Source organism: Myodes glareolus, chromosome 21 (assembly GCF_982192425.1).
Source record: "Myodes glareolus chromosome 21, mMyoGla1.1, whole genome shotgun sequence".
NCBI classification, from domain to species: Eukaryota; Metazoa; Chordata; class Mammalia; order Rodentia; family Cricetidae; genus Myodes; species Myodes glareolus.
Genome location: NC_142046.1, coordinates 33,107,740 through 33,133,621, shown reverse-complemented (window position 1 = coordinate 33,133,621; position 25,882 = coordinate 33,107,740). Strand labels below are relative to the sequence as shown.

The window sequence follows — 25,882 nt, the reverse complement described above, 5'->3', positions numbered from 1 at the left end:
AGTAACCTGATGTTCAGATTCACTTGCCTCTCATTGCGAAGTAATTCATCTTTAAAATTTCCGTGAAAATTCTACAGAGTTGCCCAGAAAATGGCACCAACCATCTGTAAGTAAGAGCAACAGCTCTCTCTAGTATATATCACGGGTTCAGAGCACTTTGGCACCGGCAGATTGAACGTGTTATTAAAAGAATTTAACTGCAAGAAGAACGCCCATAATTACACAGCAGCTGGTCTAATGTTGACAAAACAACTTTTAAAGGCTTTTTAGAAGCCTTAAAGGCTAATCAATTAAAAAGGCACAAATGGTAATGCACGCCCCAGCCTTACGACTGCAAGTGACGTCTCCTGAAATACAGCGAGGTTTCCACCCGGGAACAATCATTTCTTCTATCCCACAATTAGGCTGAACACGTGAATAAATTTCAAGTTGGGTCTAGGTAAGATGATTATACTTAAAATAAACTCAATAAAACCCAATTATAAACATTCCACTCAATGAGCATTTCCATACTCCAAAGTTATTACCAAAATGCCAACAGCTCGTGGCAGAATCGGTGCTTACTTTACCAAGAGCAGGCAAAGAAATGGTTTAGATGACTGCATGCACTAGTTAGAAACTTGCTGGAGGCACAACAAATACATGCATGAGGGGTGGAAGGGGGACATCAGGCACCGTAGCTTAATCCTTCTGAAGAGCAGGATGCGCAAGCATCCTTGTAGAATGGCCTCCTCAGTTAGAACCTGTGTGTGGTGCCTTCAAACTCCAATGGCAATAGGAGCCCATCTCCACAATAAGCCTTCTCCTGACATTTCCACACAGTTACTGTTCCCTTTCATCTCTGAATCCCTTTCAAAAGAAGTTGAGAGGATTCCATATACTACGGGTCCCAACCCTTTATGGGATTTTTCCTATAAATGCCAAACAGTAAATATTTTAGGCTTTGTAATGCAATGTCTGTCACGGTCACTCACTTCAACTATGGTAGTTGCCATCGGTGCCATTTGAACAAGCGGTCATGACTGCATTCTAACAACACTTTACTTACACGGCAACAGGCAGATGGATGTGGGTGACCCCATCCTGTAGCAAGCGAGGCACATGAAGCATACATAGTTCCTGGCACATGGGCTCCATTTAATTTTATGAGTTGGAGTAGGAGAAAGACCACAGAAATAGCGATCAATAAACCTTCAAACACATTCTCCAGAAAGTTCTATTCGAACGCTTCTGACAGGGGAGAGGAGCAGCAGCAAGACTGCCTCTTCCAACATCAAAACTGACCACAGCCCAACGTCTTCCAGCCCATCCTTCGCCATCCACGTTTGTTTTGCGACACTAACGACATCAATGTTCGAATCAGGAATTCTGAGGTTAGGCCCTGTGTACTTCAGTCACCTACTTGACTCTTGCTTGGATTGCTGGCACCCAATCCCAGCTATTTTAATACCCTGTGCTATCTCTCACTCTCTTCAATAACCCCATCTCATAGCAATGCATATATGGTCTGTATTTCCGCAGAGGCATACATTAGGGCTTCAATAATCCACTCTAATGTTTTAAAAACTAATAAGCATCTCCAGAGTGTGCTTACGAACCTGAAAACCTCCTCACAACATGGAACCAGGTCTTTCACAGAAGTCTTGTTTTCAAAAGCTAGTTAAATAATATCTCTGATTATTCTAAGATCCACTCCCTGGGATTATTCTCCTACTCAATCAGTAATAAGACAGTAACCAGAGTAGGCTCCCTCTAACATCTGTGGTAGAAAGGGGCCTCTACGACTACAACAATGACCTCATCTTCTTTCATGCCAGTCACCTAGTCCCCCTGCTTCTTCCATCCTCTGATACTCACTGGTTGGTACAGTCCAGCCCATACCTCTGAGGCTCAGTAGCTACAGGTGAGAGCAGGTGTCAGCCAGGCGGAACCTCACGTATGCTAAACACTCACTAATGGTAACCAGAAGCTCTGCTCTGGGTACTCAGCAGGGTAGAGGTAGTGTGGGCATCCACCCACTAGCCCAAGTTAAGCTGTCAAGTTAGGCCACCCCGTCACTGCCAGAGAGCCAGCACCAGTCGTGTGTGACGACCTGAGCTAAATCAATTAAAGTGGAATCAATTCTAAGTCCGTTCTTCAGCGGCCATATTTCAAGGGTTCAGTGGTCACACACCGTTAGCACCTACCATACGGGCTGGTACACATGCAGAACACTTTTGGTATGTAGAACAGAAAGGAAAGTTATTCTGGGCAGTCCTTGGGATCTTCATCTTTCAGACTCTGCAGCCGGCCCCTTACGGAACTCAACAGACACAGACAGGGTTCAACGGGTCCTGCAGGGGTTGTACTCTGCACCTTTCCAGCGGGCACGAATGGGTGCAGAGTGACACCCTGGTCGTTCAAAACACTGTCAACCACACTGGGGTGTCCAGATCACTGTTTTACTTTGGTTCTGTTTCGTTTTTGAAGCTGGCGGGAAAGGGAGTGAAGAAACCCTTAGGTCCCTCCTTCATCATCAGCTCGGGAGCGACAAGACTTGAGGGCCACGCCCAATTTTTTTTTCTTTCCTTTGAACAAAGAGTTGAAGAGATGGGGGACAGAAGGCAAATTTCTCTAACCATTTGTTCTGAGGCTGGAGTCTTTTGTAACATTTTATGAGGTTCATTTTAGCTTTAATTACCATGCTGCATAAAAAAGAATGCAGAATGTATTTATCTTTAAAAAGAAATAGGACTTCAAAGTCCCAGAGAAAATGCTGAAATGCTGGTGAGCTTTAGGTTCATCACCAGGCAAGCAAACGCCCCTAGACTTTTTTTTTAAGGTATTGTTAAATTGCCGTGTCTCTAAAACCTAAGAACAAAAGAGAAAGTCGCCAAAAAAAATTAAAATTTTCTCCACAGTTACTTTGAAGAATGTGAAATGATGAGAGGAACTAAATTCAAATTCCAGGCCACTTTCTGCAAGATAAGATGACCTCCCGATAAACAGTCTATAAAAACCTGTGAAACATCTGCTCGGATAACCTATGTGCTTAAAATTCCCCGTGCGTCGGTCTCCAGTGACTACAAGGCAGGGCACGCCAGCTGCACGGATAAGAAGGGAAGCTGTTACCAGGGAGTTCGGCGGGGAGATGCTGAAGAAGGGAGAGAGCCCTCAGTCTCCCTACCACTTAACTACTGTGATCAGGACGCTGACCGAGCAGGGACTCCATGACACACGCTGTGACCTAGGCATGCTTTCCTGCCTACCTTGCCACTAAAGGGTGGCAGCGTATTTAATTCTGGTATTAAATACAGATCGCCTTCCCCTCATATGTAGCCTCCAGATTGTAGCTATCTGTAAGAAACAGTTTAACAGGCACACTTTTCACGGAGGTCTTCATTTCTTTGCGTCTACCAACCCCTTCATCTCTCTATTCCTAAGAAGCAGCCATACAACTTCACTACCCCTGCTGTGTTTCTGACAGAAAGATCTGACCTTCCTGCTCTTGGGATTTACCTATGGTTCTTTATGGCTTTTACAGAGACTGGAAAACCCCCCAAAGTTGCGCCTGTAGTTCAGGTCTCTCACACTCAATCTATTTTTGCACCCAACTATTTTATATCTCTCCTGGGAAGTCAACAGGTACTTCAAGCCTATGGAGTCCAAGGCCAGCTGAAGCTCCTCAACCCGATTCTCCTTACACCTCACTTTCCTGGTGTCAGGCCCCAAAGCCTGGAACTGTGTTTGATTCTGTTTCTCCTTCATGCCCCATGTCATATTCTGCGGGAAATCTTAGCTCTTCTACTCTTTCCAAATAGTCAATGACTACCATTGTACCGCCTCCTCCCAAACCACCCAGATCTAAGTAAGCCACATGGCCTGAATTTCAATAACCTCACATGCCTATCACTGATTCTCACAGGAACTTGTGATTTCTCAAACCATGCATTTAATCAGGTCATTCCTCAATACAAGACCTACTGTGTAATATGATAATATAACCCCGAGAGTTTTGTAGGATAAACAGCCTACCTACCCTTTGCACCTTAGAGCTGTGCTCTCCTTCTGGCTCCCTTGACTTCCACTCTGCTCCACTCACAAAGCAAGTCAGGTGTGCTGTCCCCCGATATTTCTACCTAGATGATGTATATGCTTTGTTACTCTAAAAATACATCTAAGACAGTAGGCTTGAAAGTGAAAGGTGGACCTGTGCTCCTAGTCTGGAAGATTTTGGTCAACAAGCACCTAACCCCACTGCCTTGGACCTGTGGTGATGCAGAACATCACAGTGGGAACACACGGCAGAATTCTATGCAGCTCAAGGCCCAGTGTAAGAGGAGACCATGAGCTCCTTTAGGGGTACACTTCTAATGACTTAAATTTTCTCCCCCCCCCCAGGATTCATCTGCTAAACTTTCAGCAGTGCCAATATGTGGTGGGGCACTCTAGATCCAAACTAAGCCGGAAGGTTCTTCCCATAGAGGGCTACGGGACTCTATAAGCTGCTCTGGGTTCTCAGGTAGCTGAGACACTTTTAGAGTAGCCTCAGTACCAAGACTGTCCTATTTAGAGAGTCTAGCTTCCTCCTGACATTTCCATGCCCCTTCCTCTCTCTAGGGTCTCTGCAGCACGTGTCTTGTCACGTAAGTTTCTGGTTGTCTTCCACTTTCTAGAACGTAAGCTCTAGTCAAGTAGGGGGGTTGTGGGTTTATTAGCTTTATCCCGGGGTCTTTTGCCTGTTTCATTCACTATTGTTTTTTCCCTCAGAATTGGATTTGGCATGAGAGAAGCAGGGAGAAAGTCAATCGGAAGTTCCATAAGAACAGACGCTGTGTTCTACACACTTTTATATTCCTGGGTAAACTTCCTCCAAATCCATCCCCACATAAAGTATCTTATACCTGATTATTGATTTGTACATTAGAAAATATAAAATCATTCAAATCACTGGACACGTTGAATGTAGATAGTGCTGATATAGTGGTAAAGGACGTAACCATCCTTGAAAGGTTCCAAAGGCTGGAATGCAGCTCAGTGGTAAAATGCTTGACTAGCAAGCATGAAACTCTGGGTCCAATCTCAAGTGCCACATAAAACCGGGCATGGTGGCCCACACCTGTGAACTCAGCATTCGGGAGTTCGAGGCAGGAAGATCAAGAGTTCAAGGTCATTCTTGGCTACAAGGCCAGCCTGGACATATGAGGGGAAAAAAGGATTTCAAAGCTCTTTAAATTAAAGGGCAATCTCCACCACATGTGAACAACTCCCCAAATCACAAATATGAGGAAATGTCTTGGGACTGCAGAGATGGCTCAGCGGTTAAGAGCTCTTGCTTCTCCTGCAGAGGACTCACAGGGCAACTCACAGCCATCTGGAACTCCAGTTCCAGGGGATCCAAAACCCCCTCTGTCCTCCTCAGGTACCAAGTAAGCATATGGTGTACATACATACATACATACATACATATATACATACACACAGGCAAACAAGCATACATGTGAAATAAAAATAAATCCTTTTCAAAAAGAGAGAGAAACTTTTTAAAGGCTTATTAAAATGACACAAATACCTTCTTAGAAACAGATCTGAAGATAAATTTCAATATTGTCACTTGGGGGGAAGGGTATATTATAGCAAATAAAATAAACTCTGGTGCCACATCCCAGAATAAGAAATTTCAATTGGTTTGTCATTAGGTTGACTAATAAAACCAACAGATGCTTTTACAGATAAACCCCCCTCCATTGCCAAACAATGATGCTGGTGATGACATCATGAAATCAGTAAGGAATTGGGAAGTCAGAAAAAAATGCATTAGAAAGGGAAATGTTTCTTCCTACGCCCCACCCCCATCCTAAGGGGAACAATATGCATCCGTCCTATAAACTGATTGCCCTTGCGTACACGGACACAGTGAAACTCTAAATCTCCATGTGATAGTACTTGGAGTTGGGTCTTCAGTTGCAATTAGGTCACGAAGTAGAGCTCTTACCAGTCAGATCAGCGCTCCTATTAGAAGAGACATGAAGAAACCGCTTCTTTCCTCCTTCTCTCTAGACCTGCCATATGATGGGACAATAAAATGACAGCCATGTGTAGCCCAGGGAAAGGCCCTTATCAAATATCAGATTTGCCCACACGGTGATCTTAGACGCCTCAGCTTCCAAGCGGTGAGTGGTAAGAGTCTGTGATTTGAGGCACTAAGTCTACAGTAGCTTGTTCTACCCATCCTCCCTAAGACACAGGGCCATGTCTCAACCATCAGTCCTTAGTGAGAGAGACACACAAATCGGTAAACCTGAAAAACAGCCGGGGAGCCTCAAGTTTCCTGCACATGGAGTGCTGTCTATAAAATTTCGGTGATTAAGTGTAGACCAAATGCAAACACAATTCCTTTCCGTAGAACGCGATTTGAAAGTCTACAGAAGACTTTATGGAAATCTGCCATCCATAAAACAGCTGAGAATTCCAGAGGGCGAAGGCTGAAACACGCCAAAACACACCCTACCAAGTGGCTTTATGACACGTCTGTCAGTCCCCGGGGGAGCATCTCAGCCCTACGTGAGGAAACTCAGGTCTCTTCCAACACTCAAGAGCGGCTGCAGCTCAGTGCTGATCACAAGGACACAAGGTTCAATTTTGAGTAACCTCTGCCAAAGTTTCTACCTAGACTCCTCTTAACTTTATCGGCGCATCTGAGAAAACATGAAAATAAACATGAAACACTAATTAGTATCAAGCTTGTGAGTTATAAAAAATGTACTTTTAATTGTTAAGTAAAATAGTGTGGGATGCCAGGTAACAGCCGCATTACTGGCATGAAAGTGGGGACAATTATAATAAGCGCCGCTCATTAAGTAATCTGTTCATTTACTCAGCAAACACCCAGGGAGAGTGTCTCATCAGATAACGACCTAGCATCTGGGAGCCTGAGTGCAGCGATGAGTGGTAAGGAACCACCAGTGTTTACAAAGATAGGAAAGGCTGCTTCTACAGCTGGAAGAGATGAATGGAAAAACTGATACACAGGCAGGCAACTCCTCTGCAAGACAAGTCAAACGGGCCAAGGATGCGGGAGGACCCAGACGTAAGCCCATGTTATAAAGGCTAGTGCATGTGTGTGTGTGTGTGTGTGTGTGTGTGTGTGTGTGTAAATGTAGGCACAGGGATGCTATGACACACAACTCTTGAGAATCAGTTCTCTCCTTCTACTCTGGGTCCTGGGGATCAAACTCAGGCTGTCAAGACTTACAGAGGAATGCAATTATCTCACCAGCCCTAAAGTATCTTTTTAACCTGGAAAAACAGAGTGATCATCTATTGATGAAATTTTATACATATCTTGGAATTTGAAAGCATACCTAAGTGGATGGATAGAACTAATTCTATTTTCAGATACTTTGAAAATATTTGATTCAGTTTTGATTCATGGGATTTTATTTATGTGTATTTATATGTACTCATAGGATTTATTTAAAATGTATTTACTAATACATATTAACTATGCACATGAATGGGCTTCAGTGTAAGGTTTCCATACATTTGTACCATGTGTACTGATCAAATCAGACTTCCCTTTCTCCACCCTCCCACTCAAATTTTTCCCAATCTCTATAATTTACTATTCTACTTTCAAGTCAAATACCTTACCATGCATAGAAAAGCATGATATTTATTATGTGTCTAGTTTGTTTCACTTAAAACAATGTCTTCTACTTCTTTTTTCTATATTCTTTGGACCGACACTCGGCTGGTTTCCTATGTGAGTGTGAACAGACCCACAATATACATGGATATGCATATATCCCTCTGGCATACTGATTTCATTTCCCTCGGCTATATACCTAGAAGTGGGATAGCTAGGTCACATGACATACTCTTAGTTTGTGTGAGCAAGACCAGAAAACCTAAAAGGAACACTAGCATTTCATCATGTGTAACTTTGTATTCAAACAACACAGAACTGCATAAAACTATTTAAAATTTAAAATTAAGGCGAGGATAACCAACCAAATATTTGAAATAGTTCAGCATGTAAACTTAACCATGAAAAGGAAATTGTCATCAGATTTTGCTGTTTCTCCTAACACTATCTAATAAACTAGTTTTTAAAATTATAAAAAGAAAAGTAAATGATAGCCCAACTTTGGGTACCTGTTGTAGATTACCTAAAAATTACTGCAAAGAGTTACATTTTCTAATCCCAGAAAATTCACACACTATAGTGACAAATTATAATAAATGGACAGTATGGATCTTTCTCTTCTTGACTCAAAGACCACATATGACCCCCGCACCCGACAACCCTTACAAGAAGTCCCAGTTCAACAGGCAGAGGTCAGGGCGGATCCTGCCATGCTCTCTCCTGGCATCTTTCTTGCCTCCACTCTCCACCTACGTCCGATGAGCTCTCAGCACTTTACCACATCAAGGAGAGTCTGATAAGGAAACCAAGCTGGAACTGATTTAGCAATGACCCTCCTGATACCTAGTTTCACCGCGTTGGAAGATGCTCTGCAGATGGTCATGACTAGACTTTACCCAGCAGATCAGGCAAACTAAAATCGGTCTGCCAGGTAAGACATGCCCTTGCGACAGTGGCAATGACACTTACGGGAGCTACCAGCTGATTCCCGATAGGGCTTAAGTTCTGCTCCACAGGATAGAATTCATGCCTTTCATTTGATTCAGGTAACCCTGGTCAAAGCCCATAGCTACAGAGGTTATACCTTCTAGTGGAGAGCCTGCCTCTGTAGTTTTGCTAAATGAACATGTTAACTGACTTCTAAATATTTTTGTTTATATTCATAGGTTAGTCTTGCTCTCAATCTTTGTCAAAGACATTATCTCATCTTATCTTATTTTATTTTGTATTAGGCAGAAAAGACTCCTTACTGGTCAAGGTGCTGAGAAAGTGAGACTAGGAAAGATCAAGCATAAATCAGACATTTATATCAATACCTCACACACAAACACACACACACACACACACACACACACACACACACACACACACACAAAGCTCAGAGAGCCCTACAGATGCAAGGGCAGAAGAAATGTACATGAAGGCAAACGAAGAGTGGTGTGAAATCCTACCTACTGTACAAGGCGTGGCTAACGTACTCAGATACCATAGCTACCTGCACAAAAGCGAGCCAGGCAACATCCTATAATGGGTGGGGGAGGGACCCATGAGGTTTTACCACTAGATGAGTTGCTATTGGTGAGTGATGGCTGCTGAGAGAGGGACGGTCATTTGTCATCAGGGGTGCACATGGAGATAAGTGGCCTATGCTCCAGAGGGCGGCCCCAAAGTCGTGTGCATGCTGGACACAGTGGGTTACGGCAAAGCAAGCCATGAAGGTGGGAGAAAATAGTACTGTGGGCATCTCGTGGGAAACAGGAGCGGGGTTGTGTTGACTATGACCTAGACACATTGCACACATTATGAAATTATCAAGGAGGACATTAAAAATACTCTTCGCTTAAAAGCAACATATCCGACAGAAGCCAATACAAAACCCAGGGGTGTGAAGGGGGTGCTAAATACGTTCCATAATCATAATGCCACAGGGAAGAATGGTGCACACGCTGTACATGTTTAGTATTCATCTCTCCGTCTTCATGGTACAGCAAATGATTAATTGTGCAGCTTTGCTCAGAAACGCTGTCAGAATAAAACTTGAGTCCTCTATACATTTTCATTTCCAAAATGCTATCTTCTCTATTAATATAAATGCTTCAATGTTTTGTTAAGGGTGTGTGTGTGTGTGTGTGTGAGAGAGAGAGAGAGAGAGAGAGAGAGAGAGAGAGAGAGAGAGCGCATCTACTTGAAGAATTCATTGTTTGTATTTCAATTGTCTGTGACTTAATGCAGTCTACAGTATAAAAATAAGGGGAAATGCATAGCTTGCAGGTTTGCCCTCTCAGCCTGGGCTTCTGTTAAGGCAGAAGCAGGGGTTTTCTAACAGAGTGAATTTCTAATCAAAAGGCTCACAGATAACACACTCTTCTAGGCAAGAGACTAGCCACAAAAGAAACAGGAAAAGAAACGGATTGCCTTGCTGTAGATTCACAGAACCTTGAAACCAGGAAGATCTCCGGCATCAGAGGGCCTGGTATTTTGTGTTGCCCAGATCACTGACCACAAGAACAACCACACAATATGAGTAGCGCTGTAAGGTAATCCACGGAATCCCCTGTCATGGTGTGCCCTCTTGAAGATATTTAACATCTGCAGTTACTAACAGTCCTGCAACTTAAAAACAAACGAACAAATACAAACCATGTTTCAACTTACTTTTTTCCAGGCATACTTGTCTTTGACCACTGTTAGATCATGACCTTCCACACTTCACGCTGTTGGTTATTCTAAGAGACCGGACCCACCATTTCATAGTTTTCCACTTCCTGCCACTCTCCACAGAAGATCCTGCAGATCCTGCTCTGGAAACGCTGAGGTCGATTTTACAAATAGGAAACTGAAATTCAAAGAAGTTAGTGGCCTTCGCCAAAATCCTTCAACTGGTCAGTAGTGACCAATCCGCATGGGAGTTAAGACAGGAAAGAGAAATGAGTGGCAATCCATTGTTCTTCCTTTCCATGGTCTCTCACCAGAAAGGAGTGGCTCCTGGGTCCAGGTCCGTCTCGTTTCTCTTGCTTGGACTGTCTCTCGAACTTTAGTTCCTGCTAGATTCCCGTTTACCACTGATGAGCAAGCCAATCCAGACTTGGGAGTTGAGACAGTGGTTTGTCTAGAAAGTGGTTTGAATGTGGGATGGTATCCCAAGATCGATGGATTTTGTTTCTAGGGCTTCCCTTGATAGCATCGGATCAGAATGCTTCGTTAAACTGACGAGGAAGTCGGTGACACCTGTCACCGCCACTTGTCCGTCAGCGCCTTCTCCATGTTATCTCCTTCCCATTGTGTGTCAATCATACCTAGTTCTCTGCCATTCCAGGAGAGATCTAAAACCCACACGCAAGGTCAGAGCTGCCCAGAAGCTAGAGAAAGCCACTTTGCCTGCTGTACCTGGCCCCTCTAGCCAAGGTCTCCCCAGCACAACTCCCCAACCAAGAAAGAGGTACCGTTGCCGACAGCCTTGGAAAAAATGCTATTCTGCTTGATGGGATGGGTCTCCCTTCATCTGGAAGATTCGATCTGAACGGCCTTGGGGGGTAAGATGTCTTCCATGTCATGATGTTTTCATTTGTCTCACCTACCCGCATTGAAAAATAGCAGCACTAGCAAGGGGAGGATTGAATCCTGCATGGTTCCTCAGAACTGAGAAGCCACACATCCCCAGATGTTCCTCTAAACATTTCAGTTGGCCACCGTTCTGTGTCCGATCTGTGACAGAGAACATGAACAACGCTGGCCATGGGTATTCAATAGATCTGGTCTTGTCGAGGCCTCTGTTTGTAAAAAGCACCTCGGCCATGTGCATTATTCCGTCTGACACAGGGAGGAGCTTCATGAGAGGTGGTTCTTGGAAGAGATGTTCAAGAGCCCAGGAAGAACAATGGCTATCTTGCCCACATAGAACAACCTTGCTATAGTATCCTCTCTATATATCCAGGATGAAACACCCGACAGAGTCTGCATTTAAAACTCAAAAGCCCCCATGTGAACTTAAGATATGGGTAAAATGAAGATTTAGCAAAAAATTTAAAAGGGAATAACTGTCTGAATGGAGAAAAGGGTCATTATTGTCTTTGAACTTTTAATAGAAACTCCTTACACAGCTCAGCAGGGTTTGGTATCAAATACAATGCAGCCTGGTTTTATTTTTATCTGTGAAGATGTCAGCTGTAACTTTCCAAAGTCCTGATTGCAGGTGACTCACGGCTTTAAGTCTGTTTCCCGACATCTTTAAACCTGGACGTTATTCCAGGGCACAAAGGCTGGAAGGTCCTGGGAAGGACGTCCACAGCTTGGGCGATCTTTTGTTCTCCTGGACACCCAGAAGCCAAAATTTGGCGGCGGCTGCCATCATACACAGCCTACCCTTGCATCCTCGCTGATGCCTCCTGGACCTCTATGGGTAGTCTCTGTGAAAGTGTCATTCCAGCCGGTGTCTCCACCGGGGCTCTGTCTGTGCTAGACAAGGTGCTCGGGCTGGCATCCAAGAGAATCAGGCCACTATATAAGTAATTGGGTTGAATGCAAAAGAAAGAGAGAGATCCCAGTAATGTACAACACAGGGATATGCAGAAGGGTTTAAACTGACACTGATGGGGAAATCAGGACACCAGGACACCAGGCTTCTGTGGGGAGATGCACGGGACTGGGCCTTGAAGGAAAAAGGGCTCGTCAACTAGGAGACGATGGAAGTCCATGCGTGACCAAGCAAAGCGTCTGACAGAACAAATCAGAAATGCTGCAAAGTGGCTGTGAATTCCCCGAGTTGGGTGACTGTGATTCTGCATGAAAGGAACTTGATAAAAAGAAAGTGTTTCTATGAAGTTCTACATAAAAGAAAAAGCATGCATTTCTAATACGGTCCTTTGATCTCCAGAAAGTCGCCACATAAATGCCAACTATTACTTCTATGCAAGTCAGTATTTTAAAGGGCAGTATTTGAGAATAATTGAAAGTAGATTCTTTTCCCCTCTCCAAGATAGAAACATTCTAAGAAATCCAATGCAGTCCATATGGATTGTCAAGTCAAAGAGTGGCGAGATTCTTACAAGGGAAAAGGGAAAAAAAATCGGGAAGATTTACAAGCCCTTCTATTATTTATTGTAGATCTATGCTCTTGGAAACCTGAACCTCCTGTACACTGGACTGCATTTGGACTGAACCCCCAATTCATGCTTCGCTTCCCGTCCATCAGAACTCTTTCACTGGATCAGCAGAACTAGGAAGTTTTAAATGTCAAAAGATATGATGTTGTTTCCCCGCTCGCGTGGGACTTTAAAGTTTAATTGCCGAGCCCCTTGACTTTCTGTTTGAGGCAATGAAGTCCAGACAGTGGGTGACCAACTCACTAAATGTCAGCCAGCCAGGGACACTGGAGGAAAAGAACTTGCTGCAGGCAGCACGGGAAGGCAGCTGGTAGAGGCAGCACGGGAACACAAGCAAGCCTCGACCCCCAAACACGTACACAGCCCAGCTGCCATGGAAAATGAACACCAGCGCTCACCGTGCTGTAGACGAAGAGTTTCAGAGACAGAAAGAAAAGGGAAGAACTCAAGGTGAAAACAAGTGTACATTATCTGAATTTCTGCACTGTCACACAGGGATAGGAATTTCTGGATGTCTTCTTTATTGAGGTTGAATATTTATTCAGGGGGTTATGGAAGGTAAAGGGAGAAGGGGCAGAGAGAGAGAGAGAGAGAAAAAGAGAGAGAGACAGAGAGAGAGACAGAGAAGGGGAAGCGGAGAAGTGGGGAGAGAGGCAGAAGCAAAGCTGCCTCTCTGAGAGGAAGACAGAAGAGAGCATTTCTGGATGTCTTGAAAGGAAACTTAAATATCTTGCACAATTGCTAATATTATATATACTTGCAATGGAAAAGAAAAAATTATGTTATTTTTTTTTCCTTCTTCTTAGAGCATTAAAATGTCAGGGAAACTGAGCTGTGCTTCTGATGCAGGGCCCAGAGACTCCTGGGCTGGAACTAACCTCAATGTTCCTCCCCTGAGGACTGGAAGCCATTCACGCTTCCACGGGAGGAAGTTCACCAACAGATCTACCCAGCTGCGATGCCTACGAACCGCAGCAACCAGCATGGCACTATAATCCTAAGGGTGCAGTCACGTGCACAAGCCTTGGTGGTCACCAACAGCCCTCTCATTGACTTAAGACCCTCTTATACTCACAGACAAATGCAGTCAGGAAACCTTCTTCTTTCCCATGGATGGTGACCATTACAGAAAACCATAACCTAATAAAATGCAGAGCTGTGGAGTTCAGTCCCAATGGATACATAGAAAAAACAACACCCACATTTAAGGTTTAGGGAACAATGTGGAAGAGAGGTAGAAAAGACTCCAAGAGTCAGAGGATCAGGGAGTTGTCTCCTAACTATAAAGCCTCACCAACGCGACTGCCTAAACATGAACTGAATAAAGATAACACCACAGATACACTAACATGGAGGGGAGAAAGGCCGTGAAGACTCAACTCTACACGAAGAACTACAGGCAACTGAGGAAAGCTGGGGTGTGAGATTTGCTCCTCTATGGGGAAGAGTGAGTGCATCAATTAGTTATGCGACACCAAAGATCTGTCCTGAAAATGTACAAGTAACATTATACAGGCTGAGCAGAACATATTAGGAATATATGCATATATACACATCTGTGTATATATGGTTGTTACATACGCATATGTGTGTATATATATACATATATATGCATATATGTAACAACCATTAGTGAAAAAAAGGCCATAAATTTGAAGGCAAACAAGGAAGTTTAGATGGTAGGGTCTGGAGGAAGGGAAGGGAAGGGGAAACTAAGTTGTTAAGGTATAATCTCAAAAACAAAAAAAAATATTAAAAGATATACTTTTAATGATCACCTTAAATCCTTCCTCTCAAATACATTATTAAATGCATTGCTAGTTAATCATTTAATATACATGAATATTCCTATTGATGGGAGGCAATTTTTTCATTTTGTTTTTTGCCCTCAAAAAACCCTGAAGGGGTTTCTTTGTGCAGCCCTGGCTGTTCTGAAACTAACTCTGCAGACCAGGCTAGCCTCGAACTCTCAGAGATCTGACTGTCTCTGCCTCCTGTGCACCGGGATTAAAGGACCACCGCCCAGAGGAAGCAATTGTTTTAAAGGGAGCAGAAATGAGAGTATAGCACAGAGGGGTGAAGGAAATGAAAAATCACGACCGGTAAGTGTACAATCCTGGACTTAAGAATTTTTATGTCTAAGGTTTATAAAATCCCTATAAAATATCAAGATTTTATACCCAATATTCATTTTGACTAGCAACCCATTTTGTGATAACTATTCATAAATACATTAAAAAATTTTAACATAAAATTTTCTCTGTATCCTCTTATCAAAGGAGAACAAGGTTAAGCAGATGGGAATGCAGGGGAGGAGACATGGAACTGCATCATATTTAAGCCCATACTTTTTATCTAAATCCCTGGTTTGCAAATAACAATTGGTGTACTTGTTATATTTCTTTTTTATTTTTCGTGAGAAACAACCCAAATTCATTCTACTTGTAATAACTATGTATACTACATTAGAACTGGACTTCAGGTATCTGTCCAGAACTTCTATAATAGCAACCCAGAAAGGGTAAAAATGTCCAAGGTACCTCACACTTAGGCATTCTCCAATAGCCGTGAGTCTCTAAACTGGGCATGCCCACTGTGGATAGAAGGCTGAAAGACTTCCATGCGGAGTTGTAAAGATCTTGGTATCTAGGTGGATGAGGATGCTAAGTCAAATGATCTTTCCCTGAGCCAATCCAACATGGCTGTCATAATCTCACCCCCGAGCTGCACTGTGTGGACCATTTCAAGGATTCTCAAAATGGAATACTTATTCTAGAACTTTCTGCTTTATATAGTGTCTGGGTTGGCCGACAGCGGTCTTGAAGGCAAATTAGTTGGAGCTATAATTGGGAGTAGATCCTGTTCCTTAAGCCATTATCTCTCCTAGCCAGCGTTCTTAACATTCTATTATCAGTTAATAACTACTTAGTCCAAGCCCTCACTCACAATCCTGGGCACCAACTCAACATCTGTGTGCCCTTATCTGACTCCCTGCCATCCAGTTTTCTGAAATGACAGGAAGAATGGCATGACATACACAGCAGACTTTATGCCAGAGCAAGATGAAAATCTTCATTCCTTCTGCGAAGAGTCTGTCAGATACTATCTGGAATATTATTTTGACCACAATCCCTTGATGAAGTTGATGTTAGGAAACAATATGCAAGCACTCCCGAATCCCTTGTAGGGATCGAGTATTAATATCTGTCTTAATCCATCCACGCTGCCATAACAAAATGCCTTCGACAGTTCCTTTACAAACAAGTGGAATAGATTGTTGAGAGATTTAGAGGCTGAGAAATCCAAGTTGAAGGAGCCAGTAGATGTGCTGTCCACCAAGGGCTCATGCTCGGCCTCTCAGACCGCACTCTGTTTCTTTATCTTCGCATGGCTGACTGGCAAGAAGTTCTCTGATTTCTTCTGTGGAGACACCAATAGATGGGTGCTAAGCACTAAAGGCCCCTGCTTCTTGACACAGCCACATTGGTTTATAGATTCTGACACATGGATTGGGAAGAGTACCAATATGCAGGCCATCAAAAAGCAAAGATTAATAGTCAATAGTTTGAATGCTTCCTTGCAAAACTTGAGTTTACCAAAAGACTTGAGGCTAACTGGGCAGGGCTATGCAGAGAACCACCGTGTGGAAATGAGGTGAACCCAAACCAAGGACTGAGGGACTCACAAAATTCAGAGCAAAGAAAGTAACAATTCCCAACTGTAGACACTTGAGAGAAGGTTACAAATAGTAGAAAATATATCAGAAGTCAAAGTTATGGTAGAGAGTGACAGTGACAAACACCGACCACTTACATGATACAAGAAGAGCCAGGAAAATAATCAGATACAAAACTAAATCAAGACCAGTGAGTCATATTACTCCAGAGGACAGATAGCTCTGAACTTATTCATATTGCTGTGGATCCCTGAGGCGTTCAGCCCTTCATTCAATTCAGAACACTCAGCAGTGTCTATTCCTGGGAGATGTCTCTATGCCCTGTACCAAGGCAAGTATTAGTTCCTCTAGGAGGTAAGAAGGAGACTGGCCCCTGTTTTCATGTAGGTTACGTTCTTGGTTCTTCATATCCTAAGAGAGAGTCACAGCGAGCAGAATTCCGTTAGGATCTGGCCAGCTGTGACAATCTACAGAAGCCCTACTGCTTAACAAAAACCACAAAACACTCATTTCAACATGCTGCTCTTTAGAAAGAAAGAATCCAGAGCAGGTTGGCGGTCAAACTCAGACCCAGGGATGTTCAGAGGCAGGAAAAATGATTCCAACTCAAGTAAGTTTGCCTTTATAGTAAGATACTGTAAAATCAACAGTTATAACAGTAGATACTTTTCCACAATAAGGTTCTTTCTAAGAGCAAAGTATCACAGGTACTGTAGAGATAAATGTTTGATCAACGGTTGAGAACATGGCTCGGAGGATAAGAACATCCACTCTGTAAGCATGTGGGCCTGAGTTTGGTTCCCTGTCACTCATGGGAAAGGTCAGGCATGGCAGCGCATGCCTGTCAACCAGCACTTGTGAGTAGGCTGACCCTGCCTAGCTGAAGGAACAAGCATCATGAGAGACTCTATCTCAAAGCAGTAAGGCAAGGGGTAGAAGGAGCTCTGTGCTCTGCACAGGGCACACCTACACGCACATAAACACACACATCTGTACACTCAAATGTTCTCTCTCTCTCTCTCTCTCTCTCTCTCTCTCTTTCTCTCACACACACATACACACACACACCTGTACACTCAGATGTTATCTCTCTCACACACACACACCTGTACACTCAAATGTTATCTCTCTCCCTCTCTCTCTCGCACACACGTACACACTAATACTGAAGTTTTAAAAAGACAAGAAAAATCACTTGAAAACAAAGTAGACATTGCTGATATTTTGAAGGTTTTTCTCTACATTGATAGGTGAACAGCTATGAGAAACTTTAGATAAACTCACTCAGTTACATACTTTTAAAAACAGCACCACACCAATGCAGTGTTACAGGCTTCTCTTTTCTTCACACCGACTTGACTATTTCTATTATAAAGGAGAGCTTTGAGTTGCCACCCAGTTATGCTGTCAGACTTTAAAGTCATGCCCGTACACTAGGAACTGCTTTTCCAATCTTACTTTCAATCTTCACTCTGACTTTATTCTTACTCTATTTCTTCTCACTCGGGCCATCCTTTAAGTTGCTCCACAGAGTCACGTGAGCAGTGTGCCCTTACCATAAGCACAACCTATCATCTGTACACATCTGCAACAGTGTTAAACACGACCACATCCAGACCACTTCTCGGAAGAGCCTATTTGTCCACTCAGAAGTGCCTATGGATCCTGCTTGCTTGTTTCTTGGCCCATTTCCCATTCCTAACAAAAGGCTGTAAGTAGGGAAGAAACTGGGGCATGTCAATTAACAGAGCTCTCAGAAAGATTTAAAAAATACATTTCTATGACATTTTAGGAACAAACTCATTTTCCTCCTCAATCCCTAATCCTAATCCTAATCCCCTTTTCCAAAATAACTTGTTATTTGCTCTCATCGGTTTGCTCTTAATACTGACACCCCTGTCACACACAGGATACCGTCTGCCGTTGGATGTGACGGCCCAAGGGCACTTCCTGAAGCCGGCTTCCTAAGAGAGGTACTGCAGGACACCAGCTAGCACCCACTAGTGCTCCAAAGAGCTGACTTATGAACCAAATCTCTCGCGTGTGCACTTGGGTGACGGCCATCTGGCCTTGGTGATTTATCTACATCTAGCCTGTTGATCAGGCCTGGGGCCTTCCAAGCACAGGGCTCTTCTTGATCTATTACCCCCAGGGAACTGCTTGAGGGAGTCAGAGTTCAGGAATCTTACTCAGCAGAAACAGAAGCAAATCATTTACACTCTGTTTTATCTCCCTTGGCCTCTGCAGACTTGTTTGGTCTGTAAAAGTCCGTCAGTCCCTCACTGCATGACATGTGTGCTTCAAAAGTGTCATGACCCCTTTCAGATTCATTTCTGGTTATCTCAGATCTATTGCACACAGAATATATCACCCTTCAAGGTGATTATAATAATAACTTAATAAGCCAGCCCTTCAAATAGTCCCTGTCATTACACGTACTTTGGCACATTCTTCTTTACTTTTCCCCTATGGAGTCAGTGTTTTAAAGCTCTTGAGTCTGAGCGCTTTATTTTTCTTGCTACATTTGGGTACCTAAAAGGTAATTTACATATGCCTCGATTTCTTATGTTTCATTTGCTTTTCAGGCATCTCCCTCGCCGTCCCCACCGTGTCAGCACTGAACTCCCTTTTACAGAATGACCCTGTATTTGACCTCTCTCTTTGGCACACCCCTGTCCCATGCTGAACTAGAACCACTCTACGCTACATCCTAGTCTGTTTTGTATGATAGTCACTGAGTGAGCAGCTCCTGAATGGAGGGGATGGTACCAACAGTTACCAGCCACGGGGCATTCCTAGGTACCACAACCCATGCTGCAGACTTCATGTGCATTACATCAGAGTCAGGTGCTAGACTGTACCTGTCAGCAGCCCCCAGAGCAGAGCCGCTACAACTAGGGCATCAATAAATACTTCATGAGCAAATCGAAAAACTGCATGAAACAGGTTCATGTCTCAGCCCTGCGAGGGAACTGGAATACAGAGATGTGTGATCTCTTTCTGAAGTCTCACAGAACACGACGCCAAGACTTGAAACCAAACCCTACGCAATTACCTAAGACTTAGTACTTGTAAACTCAATAAGCACCTACATTAATGCAAACAAAATGAACCTCAGAAATCTCGATCAACATTGTGGCAGATCCCAAGTAAATATTCTGAGCCATGGTTTTCTAAGAAAAGATCTACAAATGCAGGGTTCTTAATAAATAACCAGCTAGGCAGAAATCTGTCAACTCTATGCAAGCAAAAAGAAACGCGTTCTCACCCCCGCACTACCTTTCGCTGGATCTCTCCAGGATGTTTTGCTGCTGGACAGTTTTTTTTCCCATAGGAATTCTGGGTTGATTTGAGTCATAAGAATCACAGAACCGAAACAATCACTTGTGATTTCATTGTCCGCAGAACCCGTGAGGCGTTTCTGCTCACCAAGAAGAGAATGTGAATGCTTCTCAGACACTCCTGGCACTAGCTGGTCACCTGATTTTCCCGAGACTACCGCCAGCATGCCATTCTTTAGGGTTTGACTGCTTGTATCTTTAGCCACCAGTTATGGTGAAAATAGAAGTTCCTAAAAGCCATTGTTAGCATTCTCCTCGGGCCTTCAGCAGCCACACTTCAGTAAGTGACAGCGGAGCCATTCAGCAATGGTTCAGAGTGTCCTGAAGTCATGGGTTGGAACATCCAAAGAGGTACAAAGATCCAAGATCAGCAAACAGCAGAACATAAGTCACGAAAGTGGGAATCTTAAAAGGACATAGAGATGATGCAACTACCCTAATTTGAGCTCTACCACTCACCTTGGAAAACTCAATCTGAAAGCCTCCATTGTTCCATCTGGAGAATGGGAGTGATATAGTATTACTTCCTCACAGATATTTCAATGTATCACATATACTCTATACCGTATAATACAATGTATGCTATCATTTTTTTTTATCTCTCATACACACCTAGAATCAGCCCCATTTATGCCTGTCACGCTATAAACACTCACCATACAAATCTTATCAACAGCTTCCAACTAGAGCCCCATGAACAATGCCGAACCTTTTGGGTGGGTCAGAAAACATTTCTGGTATTTTTCACCCAAGGAACCAACATACATTTCATAGTGAGCTTTGTGTGCCTACAAGTTTGGAAAGCTACCGTGCATCCTCAAGACCGGAGTGCTGTAAACCGCTGTTTAAACAAGGAAGCCTCTTTTAAGTCCTCCTCAGTCAGCCGCGTTTGGATGAGGTACAAACTAAAACCGAAAAGGGACAGATGGTTTACATTTAAAGGGGCTTAACACCAATGTACATTAAACAGTTTCATGGGCGATTGCACAAATACCTTTCGCAAACTGGGGTATATGTGAGCACGTAGAACCATGTCGTCTACAGAAATCAGGAACAGATTCAGATTTTTAAACGGCTACTTAAGAGCTCCTGACACTCAGGAGAAAACGTAATGGCTTTAGGTAGTTACTCTGGTGTCTATGATGGTTGTCCAGAAAAGAGGACATAAAAACATAAGTTAACTTAACAAGAAATTAGCTTTCCTCTAGAGCATCTGAAGTCCCTCTCCTCCCACAAACAAAACTGAATTTTGGAAGTCACACCTTGGGTATTTTACCAAAGCAAGCAACAAACATACTATTCTTTTTGTTTTGTGCTATGGTGGGGATCAATGTTGTTCACCAAATCGCTAACACTAACAGCTGCGCCTTCCCCAGTACCCTCAAGTTAAAACAAATCTTTGTTGTTCCCAAGGAACACGTTGGTTGCCATCCTAAAGATACCTGTGACCATCCTGGATAGAACTTTGCCCAGGCATCAAGTTTTTGAAACAAATGACAGAAACAGGAGTCTGTGGGAGAATCAAAATGAATCATAAACCATCAAACAGATTGCATTCTGTTGAAAATAAATGCTTAGTCAAATAGGAATCGACTCAACTACTGTAACCTGAAAAAGGGACAAAAATCAAGTCTAAGTGAAGTCCCCTCTCTCTCTGCGAGCAGTTCCGACTTGGGGTTGCCCGGGGTGGGTGGTCTCAGGGGTCCAGCCGCAGGGCGGTGCCCTCACACACCGCGCCTCCCACAGTCACCCCGGGAGGGCAAAGCCGGGCAGCAACACGTGGGGCGCGCCTAGTCCGCTGCCCGGGAACTCACTCCAGCGGGAGTTCCGCGTGCACGCTCGCGAGGCCGCCCGCAGCCCGGGAAGCTTCCCCAGCCTTGAACTTGGCAGCTTCTGACGTTTGCATCCCTTCCCGTCGCGCGCGGGGCGCACTCCCGACTTGTCGGCTGCGCTCAGCAATCCGCTCGCCACGGAGCTCAGTAGCCGCGACTCCAACACCGCAGGACAGTCCCGGCCCGGGTGGCACATCAGGTCACCTACTCCCAGAGCCTCCTTTTGTGCTTCTTCTCCCCCGGACCATCCCCCCCTCCACTCACCTGGGTTGCAAGCGTCCCTGCCGTCAGAGGCAGCCCGCTGCCCCATCCCACGAACACTGCGGCGCCCCCCTCGTGTGCAATGCGGAGCGCCGCCCGCGCGCGGCCAGAGCCGGGAGCGCAGCAGAAGGAGGGCGCGAGCGCGGCTGGAGGGACGCGCCGGGCGGCGGCGGGGGGGGGGGGGGGCGCGCCACTCCCACTCGCGCCTGGCCTCGAGGGTCGCGAGGCCAATCAGCGCGTGCAGGAGGAGCCGAGCCCTCCACGGGACTCGTTCATTGGCCTGGCGCGCACCGCCCAACTAGAGGGGATCCCGCCCCGCAGCCAAGTCTGCAAACTCGGGCAGAAGACCGCCGCTCACAGGTGGCGGAAAAGGGGGAACTCGGGACCTGTCCGGGCAGCGGGTTCCCACGGAGGATTCACGGCTATCTGTTTGCTCAGGTTGCAGGTTCCTTCCTGCGCGCGACCCGTCTACTGCAAACCGTGTATTTCACCGTGGCTCAGCAGCTACGCGTCCTCATAAGCACTGCTGAGCGACAACGCCCAGGCCAAATCTTACTCCCAATCGTCCCCTGTGGGGAAACTCCCCTAGGCCTAAGAGCTGGAGCCCCAAACCCGAAGTCATTTGACTTTTGCCATGGAGAACTCAGACTGGGCTGGAAGATGGGAGGCAGGCAGGCAGGCAGAATTTGCATTCGACGAGGGAATTACGATGTGAGGATCGAGGAAAACCCAGAGCAAAGCAAAATTCTACTATGTCAAACCTTTTCTCTAAGTAACACCACACAGACACCCCCCCACCCACACACACACCGATGCCCAATTCTCTCTCTCTCCTTGTCTATGACACTCTCTTACTCTTCCTTAAGAATCTTTTTTATTACTCCTTGATTTCTCGGCCTGGGACCCATGGCCACTCATACTCACCCACTCACCCAGAAAGTTCCAAGAGATGATGGGGAGACGGGATGACCAAAAGGAGGGACAAGGACTTTAGACTGGAAGCTGAGGACCAGCCTCCCGCCTCTGCCTAGCTTGTTTGTATCTGGCCTGTAGAGCTGCCCTCAAGAAAGCAGTGTTCCCCACTGACAGCTTTGGTCCATCTTGGGTCTTCTTGAATCTTCTTGGACTCTATTTCTGAAATTGTTTTAGGCCCCCTCTGAATCCCCCTGCCTCTTGACCTTCCCCATAACATACTGTCTTTCAACGTAAAAACGTACTTTTCCGTCAGTGTCTCCTGGTCTCACTCTCAAGATATTTTTTGATCAACAACTTCAGGCCCTCAGCATTTTTTCTGTTTATGTTCGTGCACAAGCTTGTGCAAACTTAAACAGGCTTGGAATTCAGCCCACAACAATGAGTGTCCTATGTAACCTTCTGACAAACGGAGATGCTGCTGTGTTTGGCTTCCCACATCTCAGCATTTGGAATTTGAAGTTTGTTTTTGGTTTTTGAATTTTATGAACCAATCAAAGTGAATCTGCCTTTGACTTAGTACATGGACAGATTACACCTGCAGGACAGAAATACGTTATTAACAAGAGCATGTCAGGGTGTTGACTCCTGCCAGGGCAAAACCTTCCGATTTTGGCAGTTCACTACTATAAGCCTAGTTCACCTGATTGAAAAAAAAAATCAAGGCTGGGGTTTTGATTAATAAAAGCTCCCCCCCCCCAGCATACAAGAAACCCTGATCTAATGCCTATCACCACAAAAATCAATTAATTAATTTAGTATATAGTATTTTAATATAAAATTTAGGTAAAACTTTAATGGTTGGATCCTAAATAATGTTCACACTGGACATGGTGGTTCATGACCCTAATCCCTCCAGCAGAGACAGGGAGGTCATTATGAGTTCAAAGCCAACACAGTAACACATGGTAACTTCTGGGCCGGACAGGCTACACAAGAAACACTGTGTCATAAACAAAACAAAAAGAAGAAGAGGAAGAAAAGGGGTTACCGCTAATGTTCAGTTATATATTACTGCAGTTCATGAGTCTAGAGAGCAGAGAAATGGAATCTATAGGCTGAATTTTTAAATGTATTTTAGAACAAATAAAGAAGATGCATACAAAATGCCAGGTTATCTTTATGTATTGGAATAATGAATAATTTTTGCGCCGCTCTTCATATTTGATTGTACTTCCTAATACGCATATTTTAGAAAAACGTAACTTTCAAAAAAAAATTAGTATGTCAACGGCCAACACCCATTACTCCTCAGGCATCAGAGAAGCTCAAAATGCTAACGCCTTCTCTGCCACCCTTCGATCTCACCATCGAGGCCCATAATCCTGTTTGTAGAAGCGCTCTAGGATTAGTCCCTTCCTGATCCCTCAACTGCCACTGATACCTTCACTGTGTCCGATCAGAACTTCACAACAGCCTTTAAGCCATTCTCCCTAGGGGGCCACCACACTGCCATCTGTCCCTGCCTTTCTCTAACAGCCATACTGCCCTGTGTGGGCCAGCCTCTCATGCTGCCCTCCCAGCCACACGGGAATGGACAGTCACCTACGTATGTCTAAGACATCACAGCAGCGTGGCACACTCCCCTTCCTCCCTGACAGCAAGTTCCCGCTCCGGCTTCAAGATTCATTTTCTGTGTCACCTTCTTCATCAAAACGGAGAGAATTAGCTCCCCTCCTCACTGTGCTTCCAGAACAAGTATTTTATTTATTCAATGATTATTAATCCAGGTCCTGTTATGTGCCAGGCACAATGGAAGAAGCATATATTGTATTTATTCTCCTGGAGCTCACCATGAGAGAGACAGACTTTAAATCAAGCAGGCGCACCAACAAATAATCTCAAGCTGAGATAAGTTTGATGAAATCACTCCATCTACAGAAAGAAGCAGCCTTTGCTCTGAACGTGTGTCTGTCACAGGTCTAAGTGGGTTGGGCGACAGTCTGTTTCTTCATGTATCTATAGGCACCTCTGTCTTCCATCATGTTTATGTGTACACCCATGTGGATCATAGGTGCTGACTCTTAGTACGTGCTCAGTGAGCGTGTTAAAATAAATAAGTGAGAGAATAAATACACTTTTTAAGTACATGCCTCCGTTGCATTGTATCTCATGTGTTAACACGTCATTGTCCAGAATTGACAAAGAAGAGATGGCTGAAGAGATGGCTCAGAGGTTAAGAGCACTGACTGCTCTTCCAGAGGTCCTGAGTTCAATTCCCAGCAACCACATGGTGGCTCACAGCCATCTGTAATGAGATCTGGCGCCCTCTTCTGGCCAGCAGACATACATGGAGGCAGAATGTTGTACACATAATAAATAAATAAATCTTTTAAAAAAAGATATACAGATGCTAAGTGGCACATCAAAAGATGCTCATTATCATTAATGAAATGCTAATAAAAAACACATGAGATAGTCTACACATTTGTTAGCATAACTGTAAGAAAGATGGAGAAACCCAGCAATGCCAAGTACAGTTGAACGACATCTTGTTTGTTCCCGATATGATTAGAAAATGCTCTGGCCACTATTGGCTCTCCGCAAACTGACAGTCAGGCCCTATGATTGAAGACAACACCCACACAACTCTTAAGAAACCTACCTAGAACCTTTACCACTACAGATTAGTGTGCATGGTACTGGAAGGTACTCTGTAGGACACCAAAGGAGGAAGGAAAACAAAAACTCAGCTACAAACCCTTCAATACATGAGTGACCTGACTGTAAGATTTGTTGGTGCAATAGTGGCACAAAGCTTGTGGGTGTAACCAATCAATCTCCAATTTGAATTGAGGGACACTCCATGAGACAAAACCCATACCCAACACTTCTTGGGTGAGATCTAGGGACTAGATAGTCAAGGTCTAGGATAAAAACAAATGCTATTCTTTTGCTAAAGGAACGTAGCAAGGAAATGACTTTTAAAAACATTCTGCTATACTCATAGGTCAGTGCATTGCTCAGCCATTGCCGGAGAAGCATTTCCTGCAGCAGATGGGAACAAATACAGAGATCTACAGCCAAACAATATGCAGGGAGTGAGAAACCTTGGACACTCCTTCCTAACA

At 44.3% G+C, this 25,882-nt stretch overlaps 1 protein-coding gene across 1 annotated transcript in view; it reads right to left on the bottom strand.

The window, feature by feature from the left end:
- The window catches only part of Lypd6 (LY6/PLAUR domain containing 6), a 125,763-nt gene extending 103,790 nt beyond the window's left edge, over positions 1-21,973 (bottom strand). Inside the window, exon 1 of the mRNA XM_085681139.2 lies at positions 21,843-21,973. The gene's annotated coding sequence lies outside the window, so the exon portion shown is untranslated. The remainder of the gene's footprint in view (positions 1-21,842) is intronic.
- Between the last annotated feature and the right edge of the window lie 3,909 nt (positions 21,974-25,882).